The sequence below is a fragment of the Helicoverpa armigera genome, chromosome 15 (assembly GCF_030705265.1).
Source record: "Helicoverpa armigera isolate CAAS_96S chromosome 15, ASM3070526v1, whole genome shotgun sequence".
In the NCBI taxonomy this organism is placed as follows: domain Eukaryota; kingdom Metazoa; phylum Arthropoda; class Insecta; order Lepidoptera; family Noctuidae; genus Helicoverpa; species Helicoverpa armigera.
Window position 1 is genome coordinate 8,162,104 of NC_087134.1, and position 21,686 is coordinate 8,183,789.

General features: G+C 34.0%; 1 protein-coding gene across 1 annotated transcript in view; it reads left to right on the top strand.

Annotated features, from left to right (window-relative positions):
* LOC110384063 (adipokinetic hormone/corazonin-related peptide receptor variant I) overlaps positions 1–21,686 on the top strand; it is an 82,752-nt gene that overhangs the window by 33,448 nt on the left and 27,618 nt on the right. The window contains exon 2 of the mRNA XM_064038068.1: positions 7,779–7,829. The gene's annotated coding sequence lies outside the window, so the exon portion shown is untranslated. The remainder of the gene's footprint in view (positions 1–7,778; positions 7,830–21,686) is intronic.

Genomic DNA, 21,686 nt, shown 5'->3' on the forward strand with positions numbered 1-21,686 from the left:
CAGACATCAGGGGTTGTTAGGTGATTAATTAAACCTGAAGCTTACTTGATAAGAAGTTACATAACATAGTTACTAGGTTACTTTTAATTGATAAAGACGATGAAAGTCATTGTGACATTCAATAGAATATCTTCATCTGCATAGCCGTTTTTCAACTAACTTAGGGTCGGCATCCAGCCTAAGCGGATGCAGTGGTGTAACTAAGTACCAGTATCAATGTTTTACTTGGAGTAACTGCCTATCTATCCTTGTGGAGGACATTCCAAATATTTGGGGAATTCAATACCCCTTGTTAAAACTCTTTCCGAGGTACCTTTTAAACAAAATTTCTTATTTACTAGGCATGGAAGGCATAAAAGAAAGCCTCGAACATTTGACTAACGGAAATTCTGATTCTTGTTCCACATAGTAAAATATGTCAGCACTAACTTGGTTATCGGAGACAATTGACCCAACAAATCACTAAATTAATTTTGCCAATTATTATTATTGATTATAGATACACAATCTTATTGAATTTGTGAAGAGCCTATAATCAAATGTGAGGGGCCCGAGTGATAAGATGTCAGCCATTATCAAAGTAGCTCTTATCAATTAAACGTGGGTTAAGTTAACTATTGAATACGGTACTTAATTAAGAAAATAATTAATTACTTGGTGATTGGGCTTTGGATAGAGGATAAGTGCTGCTGTTGACCGGTTAAGACACTAGTGTCAGTATTATAATGAAAATAATTTCAGAAAAATAGTAATTAAGCAGTACATAATATCTATGTTATATGTACTTAAAGCTAACAAACAAATTCTGCGTTTACTCCAAATGATTTTGGGATAAAAGCAAGAGGATGATGACGATAGTATGAAAGAATGAGTGAAAGAATGTGTATACAAAGCTGTTATGATTTGTATTTACAAACACAAGATTGAAATAATCGTACCTACGAATACCTGGTGTTTCTTTAAAGAAGCAGCAGTGCTTTAGGCACCTTCTATCTGTTAGAACAAGATGATCAACGGTTAACCATACATAGATAAATTCGTTAAGTATGTATCCATATTAGCCTCATTATGGTAATAATATTGAATCTAAGCGTAAGCTTGCAGTTTAGAGACGTGGTGCTTGTCTATGAATGATCGATAAGATCAAAGTACATATTGACTTTAGAATGTTACAAATATGACATCAATGACTTTCAGTGAATAATAAACTGCATGAAATAATGCTTTGCGTTTATTTAGAATATTATTTTCTTTTTAACATCTGAGAAACGATTCTTTGTACAACCACTGAGGCATCACAACATGAAATAGAATTTTGCCCCTTTTCCCCATTTAATAAAAAGTAAACAAAAACAACCTTTAAATCCTTTATTTTAAACGTTATTAAAACGTAATTCTGAGTGACACTGTGAGTTTGCATGAGATTTAAAACCCGAGGTTGCTCTCACCTTCAAATTAGGCAAATTTCACTGTTTACACAACCCACACCCTTGGCAACTGAAATATATACGTGCGATTACGTTCCTATCCTCTGGGGATTAACACAGACAATTAGTGACAAATCACCGATTAAAGTACACATAGCAACGGGATTAATTAAATGTTAGATTAAACTTAGATTAAGTTGGAAATCTTCGATTGAAGTTCAGGTACCTATCAGGATAGTGCGTCGTGTTTACGGTGTTATCCAGTTCATTAAAGTACCTAAAAGTGTCTCTACTCTCTTTATCGCAAAGAGTTGATTCCGCCCAAAAACAGTTCTATAATCCGGGTTCAATATCAAAATTCTGTTAGGTTTGTAGGTACACACTGGAATCTGGGTAACTATAGAGGTAGAGAATGACCACAAAAACGATGGATGTATTTTGTGACGACATGACTGGAAATAACGTCACTTGTGAAATAACTTTAGATAGAGTGGTATATAAGACACTGCATCCAACCCAACTAGAATTGTAATAGATTTAAAGATTATAGTTACCTAATTAATTGGTACTTACACAGGACTTAGATAGTACTGAAAAAATGAGGGTGTGTCTGAGCCTATAGTCGCCTGTACAGAACTTACCTATGTAAAGTATTGATCGTTAATTCTAAAATTCCCGAAAATCAACAACAATGTAAAAAGTTTTAACTAAGAAGATATTTACTGGTAATCGTGAGAGACTTTTCACAAACAATGTTAGGGGATTTTACTCGACAGTACGCCATTGTTAGTTCATCGACCTCCTTGCTTAATTGTAAGGAAATTCTACATTCGAATAAATTGACTTTACAATTAAAACGGTTTCACGGCTCGAGAGATTGTTTTAACTGATTCCGCCATTCCTGTTCCCTTTTCAAGGAAGATAAAAGGAGGCTGTTATTTCAAATACCTTTATTATTTATCTATTAATTTTATGATTTGATTTCTGAACGAATTGTGTTACATAATTAATGAGAAATGTTTACTCTTTTATATTTTTTTGACAAAATAACATAAAGTATTTATACCCTAGTCAGAATAGCTGTCTCATAGTTTAGTTCCATTAGTTAAAAATACTTCGCTACAAGTTTAAAACCATGACATCTGACGTCATTGTTCACCGTGACGTGTCAATCTGGACCTGCACTAACATGAAACCTATTGCGAACAAAACACGCCACTATTATGACGTCACAAGACGGCTTCTAACAATACCATAGTGTATGCAACCTTTATAGAGGTGACTCCATAACCTTGGTGGAAGAACAAAGGATACCATGACCTACAGCAAGGAATACTTCGTTATATTTGAAACTAGCTTCTGCCAGCGGTTTCACCCGCACCCTGTAGGAACTAGCGGCATAAAATATAGCCTATGTTACTCGGAAAATGTAGCTTTCCAGCTGTGAAATAATTTTTCAATTGGTTCAGTAGTTTCGAAGCCTTTAGTTTCGGGTATGAACCAACAAACAAAAAATCTTCTGTATATATTGATCGAAGATTCTTCGTGTGTAGGTAACGTCATAAGGTGGTCGGATTTTTTGTCTTCCATACTTTAATAATGCGTAGTCTATATCTATTCTATATTCTATACATATGTATAATAAATCTGTAAAAAAACCGTGTCTGTACATTGAATATATTAAAAAAATTATAATTGGGTGGGGCTTAGAAACAGTAATGGAGCACAAATCCAAAAAAAAAATTTTGTCTGTATGTCTGTTTGTTTGTACACGCTAATCTTCGGAACTACTGGACGGATTTCAATGATTTTTTCTTTGTTGTATCAGTATTAAGCCTGGTCAATATATAGGCTATAATTTATCTTCGAAACTTGAAGACCTGATGCAGAACACCAACAGACCAACAAAACTATAAGAGATACCAAAATGGTGCCATAGCAAAAATTGTTTCATGTGATGAGCATTTTCAGCTGAGATAATAAATTTTAAGATCTGGAACACCTGATGTGGAACCCCAAGAGCCCAGCTTCCTTGTACCATATACAGGTATGACGTTTTAGCAAAAGTTGTTCAACTTGATAAGCACTTTCTATTGACTTATACAAATTGAAGTTCTAAAACACCTGATATGGAACTCCAGGGGCCCAGCTAGACTATAGCATGTAGAGGTGTGACGTTTTAGCAAAAGTTGTTCAATCTGATAAGCACTCTCTATTGACGTATATACATCGAAGATCTGGAACACCTGATGTGGAACTTCAAGAGCAATACTACACTTGAAATGTAAAGAAACGACTGTTATGAAATAGGTATGGTGACACAAAACCGACGATTATCCCTTTATACACTATAGAAATATGAACTCAAGGACAATCCCCGGTGGACGTCGTTAAAAAAAGACAATCCCCGGTTCTGTGCTATACCATTGCTTACTGTGGATGAAAACTACTTGGGCTATTGTGATGGGATGCTAATGGACTAGGAATGGGGAAACTACGGGAACTATGGCACCTGCCGATGACAATGTATTAGATACATGTAAAAATTGCAGGCGGAGACTTCGCCAGCTCACTTACTGGGCCCCCGGGAATCAGTCACTGAATAGCAACAAGAGGGCAACAGGGACATGAGCGGCTGAAGTGTGAGAATACCTCGGCGGATTTTAAACGCAGATTACGCGCTCCCTGTGGGTCACTTACCACGAGGCATCCTCCGAGCAGGGCTACTAACCCTGCTCTAGCGACTCCACTCTGGACGGCCAAGCCAAGCCAGAGGCTTGAGACCTACCCCCGTCATGGTTCACTCCGACCGGCCGGAGATGGGGGCAGTAGGTATACTCTCCCTGGAGAACTCAGTATATATAGCCCCGCGAGGTAGCTACTCCCCGTCATCAGCCTCAGATGTCCTGCGGTGCTTATATCTCATTATTACTGTCGTTATTATCTCAAGAGCCTTTGTCCCAATTATGTTAGAGTCGACTTCCAGTCACGATGCAACTGAGTACCAGTGTTTTACAAGGAGCGACTGCCTATCTGACCTCCACAGCCCGGTTACCCGCTCAACCCAACACCCCTTGGTAAAACTGGTCAGACTTACTGGTCTGAGTACCGATAACGACTGCCAAGAATGTTCAATGACAGCCGGAACCTACAGTTTAACATGCCTTCCAAATAATGGTCATTGGTATCCAAAATATACGTAGAAAGTACCTACATACGAACTTAGAAAAGTTGCATTGGCAGGTACTTGCCAGACCTGGAATCAAAGACGCACGCTCATACTTGAGAGATTGGTTCTCTACCCACTAAACCACCACGACTTCCACTAAGTCACCACGACTTTGTCATCTATTTAATGTTTTTTACGTAATAATACGTGTAATATTTTTGCCACACACAACTTACATGCGGACTAATTAGAATCACTACTTTTATCCCTATGGTCGCGTCTATTGCGATTCAGTTCTCAGCGTTTTGTTTAGTCTGCTGTGCTTTTGCCGTTGAAGAACAAAAATTAAATATATGAAACGTTTCTAATGCGTATTCCGTAGTTTTCAAGTCAACGGGCTCTTAAAATTCAATATCAGACGATTAAGATCTTTGATTTTGCTGACCCCGTAGTCGCTGGCATAAGGGATAGGATCCGCGTACGAAGTCGCGGGCAGAAGCTAGTTGTAATATAAAATTCCACGAAAGCGAGGAATAATAAAAATACATACACAAATGTCAAAGAAAGAATCATAAAATATTAAATCTCCAAAAAAGTTTTTGAACTGTGTAAAAGTAATATAATTTCAGCGTGTTGCTAGATAAAAGTTCTCATAAAAAGCACTCAGTGTCAGTCACTATGTTAAATGATTGAGATTTATTATTTTTACCTGTTTTATTTTTATGGTAATAGTCTATGCTATCAGAACAATACTTTATGCTCATCACCTCTTTAAAGCCGCTCGACTGTCTAAATGCATAAAATTTGGATATAAAATGTGATGTGTGACATGAGAATTAGCTCATGATTTCGCAAAAATAAAACTACGTACCCTTACCCTTACACCTTACCTTATAATACCCTTTTTATGAAAATAGTCTGTAATTTTCAGGTGCAAAAGATTGCCCTGATAACAAATGAATTATTGGAATGTACTTATAAAAATAGGTAACAAACAATTTTCAGCCAGCTTCTATTGATGTTATTCCAATTAACCTTATCTTTACTGCTTTGTTGTGAACGCGGTTTCAAAATTAAGTTACCTACGGGTCGTATGTTATCTCGCCGTCCGGGAGGGAGCTACACAAACAAACGAACAGATAATCATATACACAGATATACAGGTCACGCCTATATTTCCGCGAGAAGAGAGCAATCACTTACCTATTATTATGGTAAGTTTGCCATTGCAAGAATCGGCGCGGTCAGATCCAGAACATCATTTTTCATATTAGGCATGTGAAAACTGCCTTGGTACTGTGGTCACTACAGATATGAATGTCAAGGGTACTTCTTGAAAAAGTATTTATACATTGAACGGTCCCTGGGTTCCACCTCTGTCCATGCCAAATTTCTACTCAATTGGTTCATTCGATTTAGCCCGAAAGTGTAGCAAACAAAATTATTTCGTATTTTATAATATCAAAAATAGTTCCGCTGTGAAACGGAAGCTCGTTACGCTCGTATTCAGAACTCATGCGAAACAAACACGATTTATTGCAGATACTTTAACCGGCTTTTGGGTTTCAATATCCTGACCGAAAAAGGTTTAATGAATAGCGATTGTCAATTAATTGTGAACGATTTATGGTCGTATCTTTGGGTCGTATTTTATTACAATTTGGAGATTGTGTTACTGGCTGACTCTAGTGGGAACTGTACTTAACAAGGCACCACCCACAGACTACAGGTTAAACTGCCAGAAAGGTTTTTTTGGGAATCCCATCAAACTTTTGAGCCGGCCGATATGTAAGCTATATCGGGCTCGTTGTATTTTGGCACTAATATTCCTCTATACTCTACACTTAAACTTTGGAGTTTTCAAAGGCCCTTACCTGAACTAGAGATAAGTGATATTGGGTTTTTCATATGATATTTACTCTGTTAGCTCGCAGTCTAGATTTGTTTTTCTGTGAACTAGTATGACTAGTTGTTTAGGCAAGCGGATCATATCGGGTTATCGGTAATTCCTAGCAATTGATTCGCGAAAACAGTTTTGCTGGTCAATACTTTCCTTGTTACGTAAATAAATAGAAAATATTCATCATCAAATTGTGAATTTTATCCTTTTTGAAGTTGGTTGTAAATACAATGTATCTGTTTACATTCTATATACACGCTTCCCGAAACCAAAGCGGGCTTATCTAAAAAATATTTAATAACAAGGCCTATGGCCCAATTAATCACGGGTTAACGGTATATCATCGCACGCTTATTATACGTGATTTTCGTGTCATACATGTTATTAATTATTTTATGAACAAATACTAAGAAAGAGTATTTATATGTTTTTACGTGACTTATTCTTGATGTATATCATGCATATAATCTGTTATTTGACGCCTTTATTTATTTTTATCTGCTTTTCAAGACGTTTATATATCCGTGAAATTAATTAAAAGTCTTAACGATTACGAAATATTCAGGTAAACTTGTGAGCGCTTACATAACGGTACACATTACGCACTTACTCCCAACATGGATAATTTACTCAGTCATTAATCACGAAATTGATTACAACACACCCTTCGGCAGATAAATTAAGCTTATACCGTGTAAGATGTTTGTTTACAAGTTCTAATTGACGTCAGAATTTAGCGTAAATCTTATAGCAAAAGGTATATGTCAATAAAGAGGTTTTACCGTCTTTACCTAGGACTGTCATGTTGAAACTTCTTCTATGTTAAAGAAAAGTTAAGGCATTTAATTCACAATCTTGTTTTGCTTCGCCACGAATTACTAAAGTACAAGAAAGTGCCAGATGCATGTAAGAACAAAACTCAGTGTCATAATACCTATGTACTTGACAGTGGTTGCCAGATAAAGTTAATTTTGCAGTGTGGTTATTACAACGAATTAGGGTATATCCAGGATTATTTTTTGTTAGCTAGAAACGTGTATGGACTAAATTATCACTGAAACGGCAAAATCATAATAAGCTATGTAGGTTTGTTATTGAATGAGTTATTTATGACTCAGAGCTGTTTAATTTCATCTTATTTTATCATCAAATTAACTGTGACGTCACATAACACATAATAATAATAATCAAGACATATTTGATTGGTTACGACGTTCGTAGTAAGATGATGCAACCGAGTCCTGGTAAACATAATAACGATTACGTATTTCTATTGTTGCAGGATCAAAGGAGGCTGTAACAGCTGCTACTGATTTCGTTGACAATTTTACTGGTGAGTTACGTAAATACTTTATTGGAAACTTGAATGCTTAATAATTTCACTCAGACACAACAACAGAAAGCCCAGTTAAAATGCGGATACAAGAAAACATTTCAAAAAATCAAAATCTTTTCATTTCACATAGGTAGGCCTTTGCCCACCTATGAAACGTCACAGTAATTGCACATTTACATTATAAAGCTGAGCTGTTTGTTTAAACTTGATAATCTCAGTGACTAAAGAACCAATTGGAAAATGCGCGGAGTACCTAGATCCCAAAGCATACCGGTGAAACGTCTGGCAGAAGCTACTAAAACGGATTTGTACTTATTTTTAGAAAAGTTAAATCTTTGTTAGAAAGCTCAGCAAGAAAAAAAATAATTCACGTACGTTCGTGTACCTGAAATTCAGTAGCATTGTAGACAGCCTTGAACACGTCATTCGTCTAACAATTTGTCTGAAAGCATTTCAGCCTTTGTTTAGACAAGTTTTCACCTAGCCAGAATAAAATGATAAAACTGTTGAACTTTTACATAACAATGTAGAAGGAGAATAAATAAAATCAGCTTGTTTTTATTTTAAAAGCGTGTCTGGGAACGTGAACATGTCTGAAAGTTTTAACTAATTAGAGATTATTTGTGTTGTTTGTTTGTTTTTATCCTCAAGTATTTACCCACCTAGAATAACATTTACTTTATGATAACTCTGAATAAAGGTGGGGTATTTATTGTATGTTTTTGCGAATAGGATTCTAATTATTGAGAATAAGTTGGAACGAAAATTGGCGCAGACATTTTTTAATGACCCAGATAGTTCAAATTATGACAGATAAGGATAATGTTTGTGGCTTGTGGACCACGTAAAGTATTTATATGAAAATACTTTACGTGGCCTACTAGCCGTTTTTTACTATTCTTAGCCTTATTCAATAATTACAATAATTCTTACCTAAAGGTCTAGACCTTTAGGTAAGAATTATTGTAGGCTACGGAAAAACCTTTTCGTATCAGATTGAGATAAGAGATACCCCAACGACAAAACGTCTTGTTAGACCACTTAACTTGTAGCAAAAATAAAATTTTCAACTTAGAACATTCTACAATTTTAAAGATAATTATTTGATTATGTTATCAAACATTAACAAATGCACTCAAAGCACTCACCAAACAATATTATTCAAAACAACTTTGAAAAACATGAAATCTCTCGATATCTGTATTCGGAAGGTCACACACCGTGACCCCGCTACCCGGCTATCGGATGGGACGATGGGACCAACATCAATAGATATTGGGTTCAATACGTATGTTAGGCACAGCTTATAGATTACACATACAACAATACACAGGAATACAGGGGATTTTATCTGCTATAGACACATGAGCAATATTATATCTGGATTGCTTTATCAGGTAGGCAAATCAATTGGAGTACTACGCTACGATAGGGTAAAAAAACACTCGTTAAATTATGAATTCTAGTATAGCTATTGATAGCTGATACACGTTCGATATATTGAAGCAACACATAGATATGAAGTATCATCTTTATTTATTTCGTTGTAAGACTATTTTTAAGAGAAACAGAACAAGAAAACAAAATGACAGATAAAACTTGTTCGGCAACCTTTACAATGTACTTTCACTACCAGAACTTGGCAGAATAATCTAGCATCAAACTAATTTCAGGGAAAATTGTGTACTTAATTCCGGTGTCTGAAAAATTAGGCTCAATTTGACACCTCCCGGCGACTGTCAGCCAAACGCTGTGTTGTCTATTTTTGTATGATAGGAGTCAAACACACTGTATGTTATAAAGCGTAAGAATATAGTTTACGAAATAAGATTAAGAAGACGGACTGGTAAACGGGGACCATTAAAGGCAGGAAATAACTCATTTACATTTAGCGCGCTTTCCATGCTGCATTAATTGCGTTAAAATTACTAAAATTATTATCAACGAGTTTTGTTTCAATTTATATATTATTAGTCAGTCAGTCAGTTTATAAATTTAAAACTGTGATATAATACCACATTATTAAATCTACACCCTGAGGAATATGTAATTTACTTAGAAATGTATAAAATAAATAAAAACAAATATTTCTTCTTAGTTACTTATGTGGTCGTACCATTACCGTAGAAACGTGTAAAAGTAAATTGTTGTAGACAAACGCTCTTTCTGTTTGTTTCTGTATAAATTGAGATACTTAGTTCTTGTACTTGGAAATTTATCTTCATGAAGCGGGAATTACGTCATTATTTACTAGCTGTAACTAATTTATTGAATATATAAGACTCATTTTATAATAAGAAATTGTCAATTAAAACCTATTAATAATGGTTTTCAGAGAGTTAACGAAACCAAGTACGAGTAAATATCGCGGCAAATACATTACGTGGGAGATAAAAGAGAAATAGATTGTGTTGTTTTTTTTTATTATTGATATAAAAGCAGTTTTTAATTAGTCACCACGTTTCCAATTTGATCAGCGTCTTGGGAAATGATCGTGTATATAAGTGTTGTTGCCAACTGTCACTTTGTAATATACTGTTAGTTGCTTACATGTATTTATACATATGTATATACAGTTCTTGGAAAAGCTCTTTGCGAGCCACAACTCATCTCTGTTGAAACGCTTTTAAACTACCCTTTGCTATGTAAATAGTTCAATATATACGTATCTACGAGCAGAGTAGCTTTTATTTTTATAAACATAAGATAGATCGTAAGTAATGTTTCTTTAACTGTAATCAATATTATTATTTTGTTAAACTCTCCTCAGGGGTTATATAATTACATCCATTTTGAAATTTAAGTATTTACGTTATGTAATAATAAAGAAATGAGTAAACATTGAAAGGAAACTGTTAATAAAAGATTACACAAACAAGATATGACACTAATATGCTTTGAAAAACTTGCAAAAGGGCTTTCCAGTAACTTTGCAGTTCTAAGTAAGACAGCCAATTTCGCAGGAACTTCCTTTCTGCAAACTTGAAAACCGTGCTGATACATTTCAAAGTTCTATTGTCTTTCGGCTTCTAGAACATTTCGACTCGTAATGGAACTTTGCGACGCGACGGTGGAAACGAGAACTTTCAAAGACCGTCGCTGTCTTCAGACTAATATTAAATAGAAGCATGAAACTGAAATGTATTTTTGTTTGAACGCGCTTATCTCAGGATCTACTGGTGTGATTTGAAAAATTCTTTCAGTGTTAGATAGCCCATTTATAGAGGAAGGCTATAGGCTCATTTCATACGGTTACTCGAAGAAATTTGTAAGGTTGGCGGTGAAACCGCTGGCAGAAGCTATGGTAACCTACGATACAGATCTATTTTCCCCTCGTGTCGTAGTAAAGAACCGTAGACTTGTGTTTTGCCCGTGTATGTCAAGATCTGAGATAGGACTAACAAGGTGTCAGCAGTAACGAGTGACCTTTGGGGTCACCGCGACCCCGCACGCGTTGCAAGTTGTTCTGGAACTTCGCAGCGATGCCGACGAGTGATAACGTGTAGTATTCTAATGTTGAGACGTGGAAACTACGCCATGTTTTGTTTGGTTTTTGGCGAAAATAGCACCTGAAAATAATGCGTAGTTTTTGTTCGACATGTTCATATATATTTTCTTTTGTATTAATAGCTGGGGGTATTCACTGGTAGCATAGGTACCTAAGCACTTTTAGCGAGAGAAATGCTTACAATTTTATCATATGAAGGTGTCTATAAACAAAAATATAATAATCTGGGGCAAAGTGGTTTTTAAATAAGAATATACAAAGAGGTATGTTAGTTTTAGGATATCATTTCTGAAGCTATAATCAGGTTTTGTAATTTTGGTATGTCGTTGGTTCAATGTCAGGTGTAGGCACTGCGATTATTTTTAAAGCCTTAATTAGAGAGATATACCAAACTTTTACCTAGATAGTGACAGCTAGATTAATCTTGAACACTAAGTTGGTTTAATAAATGGATAACTTAAGATGGATCATCTTAAGTGGCTCTAATTAAGTGGTGTCTCGCAACTTTGATCCGTTGGTAATTAATCTTAATTTGTTTTGTCAATATAATATTATCTATTTAGAATAATTTATTCGCTTATTTTAGTTATTAATGCGAGTGAGCATCTGCATTAATTAGGGATTTTTATGATCGAATTTTAATAGGTTCACAAAAATGCTTGGCATTTTATTATATCGTTAATTATTGTGAAATATGGAAAACCAAAAACCAACATTTGAACAACAACTTCTGAAATAACTAACAACATAATATTTTCTCTAGTACTGTATAAAATGAGATTTATTTATATGACAGATATTTTTTATACTGAAATACTTTAACAATATAACTAAAACCTTAATACTAACCATAAACACAGTTGCAAGTGAATAAACCGTTAAATTCCATAGAATTTATTTTAAAAATCTGTCATATTATTTGAGTAATGCTATAGAAATTGTATGTTCAATAAACTAATCTTAGACACAGCCAATATTAAATTTAGAATTGAATACGCTCAATTTTATTTGCAATAGAAGTTTAGAGATTGACCCGAGTTCAAATACTTTTCGTATTTACTTTATTTAACTGTTCAGTCTAAAATTAAAATGGAGATTTGCAAGCAGACGATGTTATTGTACCTTCATTTGTTTTCTACTGCGTTGCATTTTTTATGAATCCGATATGTCTGAAATTAAATCATTATCTTATGCATAAAATCGAAATACAAATTCACAAAAACAACAGATAAGCCTTTACACTTAAAACACTTTAAAGTGTTTATACACCTGCTATTTGTCGAAGTTTCACACGAATTTTCACACTAGGTATAACTTATCTTGGTACCAAATGTTATTTACAATTGGTAGAATGGTTTTTCCGTGAAATAGAAAGATACATAGACTTACTTTCGCATTTATACCTAATATTAGATGTGATATTAGTATAGATTGTTTAGGTACACAATCTATACTCGTGTTGTCGAGTGTTTGAAATTGAATTAATTAATCTTAATTCAGTATTAATCGACAGGTAGCTAATTAAATACCTACAACATACCTCTAAAACTAGTTCTTAGTATAGTCTAGAATATCTAGATTACGGCATACGATGTGTGTAATAAGATGTGACTACAGTGATAAAACCATGTGTGATAAAAAAGTGCGAATTTAGAGTAGTGTTGAAAAGTGATTTCACGGTTGCAATGTGATATCTACCATTATAATAATCATAAAAGGAATGTGTGGCGCACTCGTCATGGTATGTTTTTACCGTCTAATAAAATACAAAATACTTAAAAGCTCAATTTCTTCCAATTCATACTTACTTTTCCAACCTAGTAACACTATAAAAGTTTGAATAATAATTTTTATCTAAAAATCTGGTTTATTTATTTATTAAATCATGATATACTCGTACACACACACACTTATGTGTTTGCCCCTCAAAACCATTTACACAGTTTGACTGTGGGTTCTTAGAGAGTTCTATCAATTTTTTTACATTCAAGTACCTATATAAATTCAAGTAAAGAAGTTGTTTCACTTCTATGAAATAATAGACTTATGACAAGTTTTTCTGTGACCTTAATTCATCATTTAGTAATTTTCGGGCAATATTCTGCGAAATTCGAGCCCGACTTTGATCGAGCGGCGATCGCCAATCTATTTACTTACAAAGTTTCTCCAGTTCAGTCAGGGTCGAGAACTCGAGAGCACAACTTTTCTATAATATATTGCGCTGAAGGGTACTACTTACGGAAAGGTTTGTCGGAATATGAGCAGTTAATATGTAGTATATGAACCTAGTACAGTATATTTTAATTTTTATTTATTTAAAATACTTTATGCACATTGTACAACGGCGGACTTAACGCCTTAGGCATTCTCTGCCAGTCTACCTTAGGGTGATGATGAAATAGAAGTGGTATGTATAGAAGTGGTATTATACCTATTTATCTTTTTTTGTGGAAAATCATCATATGACTCCTCCCGCTGTGGGTGCAACGTGAGGGAGTGTTAGACTTTTTATGTATCAGGGCCGCGGTACCTCTTACGAACCATCCCGCAGCCCATTACTACTAATGTGTACTAATATTATAAACCTAAGCTGTTTTTCTTCGAAAGTGTTAATGTCAGGAACTACTCGACCGAATTCTTAATCGCGTGTGAGGAGTAGATCCGCCGAGATACGGGTGAAACCAGTGATCTTCTGAGAATTTCAGATTTGTATATTAGTACTACTCTCACTATTTCTGTCATTTAAGTACATCCAGCTTTAAATTCCTGACTACAAATTGTATGATATGTATGTAGCAATACGCACCTATTTATAAAACTGAAGTCACACCCAGATGTTTACAATAAATATGTCTTTATAGTATGATAACTACAAAGGACACATTTCAGTAGAATATCAAGACTGCAAACGAATACAATACAAATTACATGTGTAATGCAGATGAGTACAATAAAACTTGATAAATAATAATTATCTTGTTAAGTATTTTATCTAAAGAATAACATGACAAATAACAAATAACATGTAATTTTATCCGTATAAAATACAAGCTGTTACCCCGCGATTTCGTAGACCGACACAAACTTACCTTTCTCAGGTAGTCAAGCTCTAGAATATCTGTTCAATAATTTTGGTATTAAATTGTGACAGCAAAACAGACTTCGGAGTTTGGTATCTACAGAGTTACTTTCACATTTTAACAGCATACTATACTACTCAATAGCATATTACCGCCCAAAAGTGGAAAGCAAAAGTATAAAACGAGAAATTACAACTACATATTAAAGTTCAGTCTACGCCCCGGATTCCGTGAAAAACTTACATGTCCCCGTACACTTAATGGCTTGGAAATTGAGTTAATACTCACACCGACAGAGTAAGAAAACATAAGCGGAGATGCCATGATGCAGGCAGGTGCCTTCTTCTTGGTTAAATTTGTATCGTGGGCATGACTAAAACGATCAGTTGCGAGTGAACTAACGAGAAGTTTTGGTTCTTTGACACATCTGTCAACGATTTTTGGTACTACAAAAAATGGTCGGGTCCAAAGAAGGCTTGTAAGTGCAAAAGAGTAACGTATTTCATCCCCCTCTCACCCGCATTTTGGCGCGCTCCTTTCTTAGGCGATTTTCCGTCATACTAAAATACTAATCACTTATCTAAAATACAAAATTTCATTAATATACCTATTGTAGGTCTTGAGATATTGACGTCAGAAAATCGCTATTTTTACTATACACTGATTCACTGATTCACTTATTCACTGACTCACTCATCAAAAACCTAGACCACTTCCAATGGTCGTATTGACTTGAAATTTGGCATGGAGGTAGGTCTTTATGTCAAGGTAAAGGGAAAAATCTGAAAATGGCCAAGTGTGAGTCGGTTTCAAAATAATGAAGGTGTTTTATACCCGGTGTAAATTTATACCCCTAAGGAACTAAAACGAACTAAATTTATCTATATTTATATAATATATCTTCGAATGCTACAAAGGTTTGTATTTAGTCAAAGTAAAGTAAAAATCTGAAAACGGCCAAGTGTGCATCACTTTCGAAAATAACGAATGTGTAACTTTGATCCACGAACATAATATATGATAACATGTCATGTCAGTCAGTTGGTAAATCTAGTCATAGTTAATCTAGTTCATTTCTTTGTAAGAAACATAGTGCATATTAAAAAATCTAAAAGATAGTATAAATGAGACATTTCTTTAACTAACTTCATCATAAGAAAAAAAAAATAAACAACCTTACAAAAATAAATGAAATCCCACCCAAAACAAAAATGTGAAAGACTGCCAAGTTCGATAATATGGGAATGCTTCGCCTATAAAAGAAGTGAGATCTGAATAAGTACCAAGTTCCATACACATACCTCAGTTAAAAATAGTTACTTTTTAATGATGATTACTTGGCAAGTTTTAATAGAAAATTAAATACTTGATTCATTGCGTTTAGTAGGTTTATAACAAGGTGTATGAAAACTTGCCAAGTAACATCATTAAAAAGTAACTATTTTTAACTGAGGTATGTGTATGGAACTTGGTACTTATTCAGATCTCACTTCTTTTATAGGCGAAGCATTCCCATATTATCGAACTTGGCAGTCTTTCACATTTTTGTTTTGGGTGGGTAAAGAAATACATAGATACAGGACAGTACTGATACAAAAAACACCTAGGACTTCATTCTTGCATGCTATTATCACCCTTAAAATCGTATATATTAGAGTTTAAAATTGTGTGTACGGTGATTGCTATACTTAGTGTAAAGTTGTACTTAATCGTGCAATTAATGCAGATGAGGTCGATAGGTCGGCTTGTTTATAACTCGATGTTTTGCACAAAGTAAACTTGCTTCTTGTTGTCGACACGATAATGTCTTACTATCAGTACATGCTCAGCTGACTAATTGCGTGATGTACTCGCAGTCAGAGTAACTGTCATTTTGACAACTAAATAACATTTTATTTAATTTATAGACTTTTACAACACAAAGTTGGGTAACGTGCCTATTTTGTCGATGTGTTTTTGGAGAAATTACAAAATTCGAAAGCACACAGTAAAACTATTTTCCGCTCGACTTTTTCCGCGCGAAAATACCTGGTGCCTTGACGTGCGTATATGAGTAACAGCGAAGAATTAACAAGTACTTGTCCATACAAAATATGCCATCTGAAACCTTGCAACATACATTTTAACCGTTTGGAACATCTCACCCGTAAACGCTTGGTTTAAAAACGTGCTTGTGTGAAAACGCTGTAAGTAATATTTCAATTTTCAATTCCAAAAATAACAATCAAGCATTCGATAGGTACCTGTTGCCAAGTTAAGAGGGGTACGACAATTTCATCGATATACTCGAACAAAGGTCACGGCACATTATTGGATCTCTGATATTTTATTACCTCACAGCAGTATTAACTTAAGGCATAATTAAGCCGGCTGATATCGCAAAAATGTCCCCGTAAACGAATTTTTAAGCATTCTTAAGAGGGCTTTATAATTTTTATTCTCGTCTGATATTTTCTCGATAAAATATTTTAGTGAGAAAATTTATATTGTCACTTCACTAGTTTTTTGATTGGATAGTAACTGGAATTTTTATTTAATAGAGTTTTAATTAATTTCCATATATTTTCTCAAAGCGTAAAACATTTAAAGTTAAATTATGGTTATAAAGTTTTTTAAACATTTACCGTCTTACCACAAAAACTTTTAAACGTCAGTTTATGCCTTGTCTAAAAAAATGACAAATTATGACGTTGACATATGGTTCATTTTTGAGCCACATTTTTTTTAGACATGTGTAAAACAGTGTTTAAAGTTTTTGTAGTAAGGCCAAAAGTTTCTTGCCAATCACATATTCGTTTCGAACAGAGTGTGGGTACCGAAGGAATACAACTCGCATGTAACTAACCAACCTTAAACATGAACAACTACATATTATTGATGGACATATTGTGAACCTTATCATCGTACAATAAAGTAAAAATATACATTTATTTTGGTCATTCCGTTGACCTTATAATCATTTAATCTCACTGACGCAAAAATGCCACAAAGAGAACACGATATTTGATATTCCTCTGTTTGATATTTGCAAAATTCATAATCCGATACTTGGTACTGGCAATACATAATTATTTGTATATCGCTGAGGTAATACCAGGAAAATCTAATAAAAATATAAATAAACAAAATATACCAAGAAAGGTTTTTCTGAGAGGACAAAATACCTAATATCTTAGCAGGATTTACAAAATAAATATTACACGTGTGACCACCAACTTTTTTGGGTTAGAAGGAAGTAGAAACTTCTAAAATCATATTACTTCTCCTGGGAAATACGTTGGCCCACATTTATTCGCATTTTCTCGTTAATTAAGAGGTTATTACTCTCAAAAAGGCGCCAATTTCTGCTCCAACGAATATCGTTCGTTTTTGGAACAAAAAGACAAATGAGAAACACGTGTTACGAAATACGAACAGGATACATTATTTACAATTTCCTTTCTCGATCAAATAAAGGACGTTTGAAATGTCTTTTAGAATGAATCTTAGTCAAATTGACGAATTTTCTGTTCGTATTGAGTACTTTTCTCGCGGTTTCACCTGCATCCCGTGAAAACTGCTCCCCGTACCAGGATAAAATAAAGCCTACCTATCAATGCCACCCGCAGATAATGTAGCTTTCTCATATAAATTTATTTTTTAAAGTTTGTTTATTAAAAACAAACAAGCAAATAAAAATACAAGTTCTTCCTCTTCATAATATTAGTATAGGTGTAAAACATACCCAGTTTATTCGACTTATTTCAGTTAAAATTCAGAATGCTCCGTACATTTCCAAAACGTTTCATTTAATTAGTAAAGCAAACACACCTTGTATAAATGGAGGTATCATCGTATCTCGTTCTACCCAGTTACATAACACTAGAGTATTAAAATATGTATCTAGATTACAAAGCTAAAGAGTTTATTCAATTGTTTGTGTGATCACACTCATCTCAAGAACAAATCATTATTATTATTCTCCTGCTCTTATCCAATGAAGCCGCATGTTTTTTTCTTCTATACTCCTACTACTGGACAACATGATCCTTAAAAACTAGTAAATATATAAAAATCTTGAGGTCTAGACTATTTGTATACCTACACAGAAATGGGGGAAAAAAGGGTTTGTTATTTGTTTACCAGCCCACACAAAACCTTGGAAGGACTACAATTGTAAGTTCTCTTGTAACAAAGCATCTGTCTTGCGTAAGCTCCAGTGGGCTTACGAAGCTAATGTACTTATTTGTGGTCTTCGAAAATTTAGGCCAGGTGATATTTTACAGTATGGAAATAATTAAATTAAAACTGTTTGTAGAATCATAGTATACCTCTAGTAAAACCTTTTTATGACCTAATAATGATTTATTAGTCACAATTATAATAACTATTCATGAAAAAAAGTCCATTATTAAGTTAGGTAACGCATCAGAAACTTCAATACGGGATTGTTTGAAAGATTAAAGAAAGGTGGTTTTTAACTAAACACCTCAAAAATCTACTAAACATTCGAAATATATAAGAAGTTTTATCTGATCCTCTGGTCCCGTCGAATAGGTCGAAATTGTGACAAACATATTCCTCTCTATAATTCAAGGAGCTATTGATTCAAGCTATTCATTATTCATTCAGCTACCTATATTAATGTCAGTTGGGTTCAAAGCATACGCAACTGAATGCCTCCAGCCGGTTCCAGGAAGCCAACCCTGACACATTTCACAGCCATTGTTACATGCCCAATTACGTGTCAATAGATATCTATTACGTACTCATTATATCATGCTATGTATGTCTCTCATTGAAGATCTTAAGCCAAATAGTAGGACTACCCGCCCACTTAATTAAAGATCAGCTTAAGATCAGAAGAGATTAAGCGAGATTCCAGCAACTTGGTGATTGTATCAAAAGTATTTCGCTATTTATAACGTCGGTCTCATAAAATGTAGGATTATTAAGCGGCTATTTTCAGACCTATCAAATGAGTTTTAGTTTAAATTAAATCTGCAAATAAGTGGGCAACTTATTACCTATTGGTATTTCTAAGAAATGGAGGCACAACAAAACACGAAATGAATAAAGGAACTTGGTATACAATAGGTAGGAGAGTCAAAATGTAATCACCTCATCATATTTCTATTGTGATAACATCGTGTTTGACCTTTACACAAAATACTCGAAGTTCGCCTAATTTATGATTTGTTTAATTCTCATTGTAAATGGTGTGAAAGCGGACTCTTTTATTAGCGGATTATCGCGGAAACTCGGCCTATAAATTACTTGAGACCACGAAACCGCTTTGGATGGATTTCGTTGAAAATGTTATCCATAATTATTTTACGCCGACCTCCGTGAAATTGGGTGTCTGTTCCATTTTCCAAGGATTGTGGAATTTTCCAAGCATTTGATTATGGTTAATTATAAAGTTGGTCGGCTTGACGGCTTGTCAACCAAGGAAATTATGGATACCAAAGCATGTGGGAATTATGCTATCAAATCAAACTCCTACAGACTGCAATCGATATATGTATTATTTAAAATGTTTAGGTACTTTAAATATTGATAAATTCAATACAATAATAATATATGTTTGTATAATTGTTAGGACAGGCTTGTATAAAAGTATATACTTAACTCGATACCTTATATTTTAGGTTACAAAACACTTAACTGTTTTCCAATAACTTGTTTGTTAGTCTATGTTGTTTACCTTACTACAGAAGATGAAACCCAAAATGTAAATTCTGTCTACTATTTACTCGTTTGTACTGAGACGTAGTTTCTAAAACTTTCAACTACGTGCCAAGTAACAAATTACAAGTAGTGAGTATATAAACTTTGTGTCTCATTTCGCTATATAAGTAAGTATTACTATTAGCCAACTTTGAGGGTCTTAGTTATACATCATAGTCTTACTAACTAGCTAATAAGAAGTTTCAAGTTGTAGTACCATCTGTTTCTCAATTTGATTAGGTAAATAGTGCTCTTGAAACAGCGACAGATGGTGGAATCTAAAAGAAAATGATGATGACAATGTGTATCTATTTGAGGTCATTATGAAATTACATGATTAAATTTATTATAAAGTACACTCAAAGATTACACAGAGCCTTTAATCACTAAAATAAGCCCTTAAGACCCTTAAGTTCTCTTCAAAACAACGCACAAAAAACTCTCGAAATAATTTGTATCAGACTTAGTGACAGCCAATCTTCTATCGTCGGAACTCTGAAAACAAAAACTGTACTGGCAAATAAGTAATTTAGGTACAAAAATAGATACGCAAATCGCCAGATACCACTGGGTCCTTAGAGTACTTACAGATCCTATTTCTTGCAAATAACTTGCTTCAATGGGTTTAAAAGCCCCATGAAACCTCATCTTGAGGAAAATCCGTTTAGAAAACTGATTGAAAACCCTTTACAAAGCGTTCAAATTAAGAATTGGTGTTTAAAAAAGGAATTTACAATTGACTTTATGGAATTTTTTTTTTAAATTATTCATCAAAAAAGTTTGTATATACGTTTGACACGTGTCTAAGAAAAAGACTGTTGAACTTTTTTCTATGATTCAGAATTCAAATTTCAAACCGTTATGTCTGTCATTTAGTCGTGGTTACATTAGGACGAATAGTGAGCATTACCACATTATGTCCTTTATGAATAATTGAACATACAACAAATTTAAATTAAATGGCACTTTAAATCAGACTTGTTTCATTTCTTTAAAACATATATAAAGTTTTGTTGTTGGGATGTTTACATATTTTTTCAATAAATAGGTTACAAGAACTTTCGTACCTATCTTTTCATTATTTTTCGCGGACTTTGATATCCTAAGTTTTACGATTTCGTAGTTCCTCCGGGTTCCTGGGTCTCGAATGTCATTTACTTTAATGTCCCTAAAAGTTAATACATAAGAGAAAAAAGGTTTGGTTTCTTTGTTTCAAATCTTTGTTATATTTGTAACAGAGATAATTTGAACTTACTATCCTTTGGGAATGTTTCGTTATATAACTTGATGTGGGTTTAATCCACAGTTTATTTTAAGTTCATAACGAGATATTTGTGTGAACCGTCCCAAGAGTAAGGTTTATTTTTTTACTACAGATTATAACACATAAACTTATTTTTGTGTTGTTAAAAAAATGTCTGTGTTTATTTACTAAAAAAGTTATAAAAATACAATAGTGGAACACACTGTTCGTTAAACCTAAACCTCATTTCCACGCAAAAAAACTTATTTGTGATATGAAAAATGAATTGTTATTCTCGTTAATAAAAATAACGA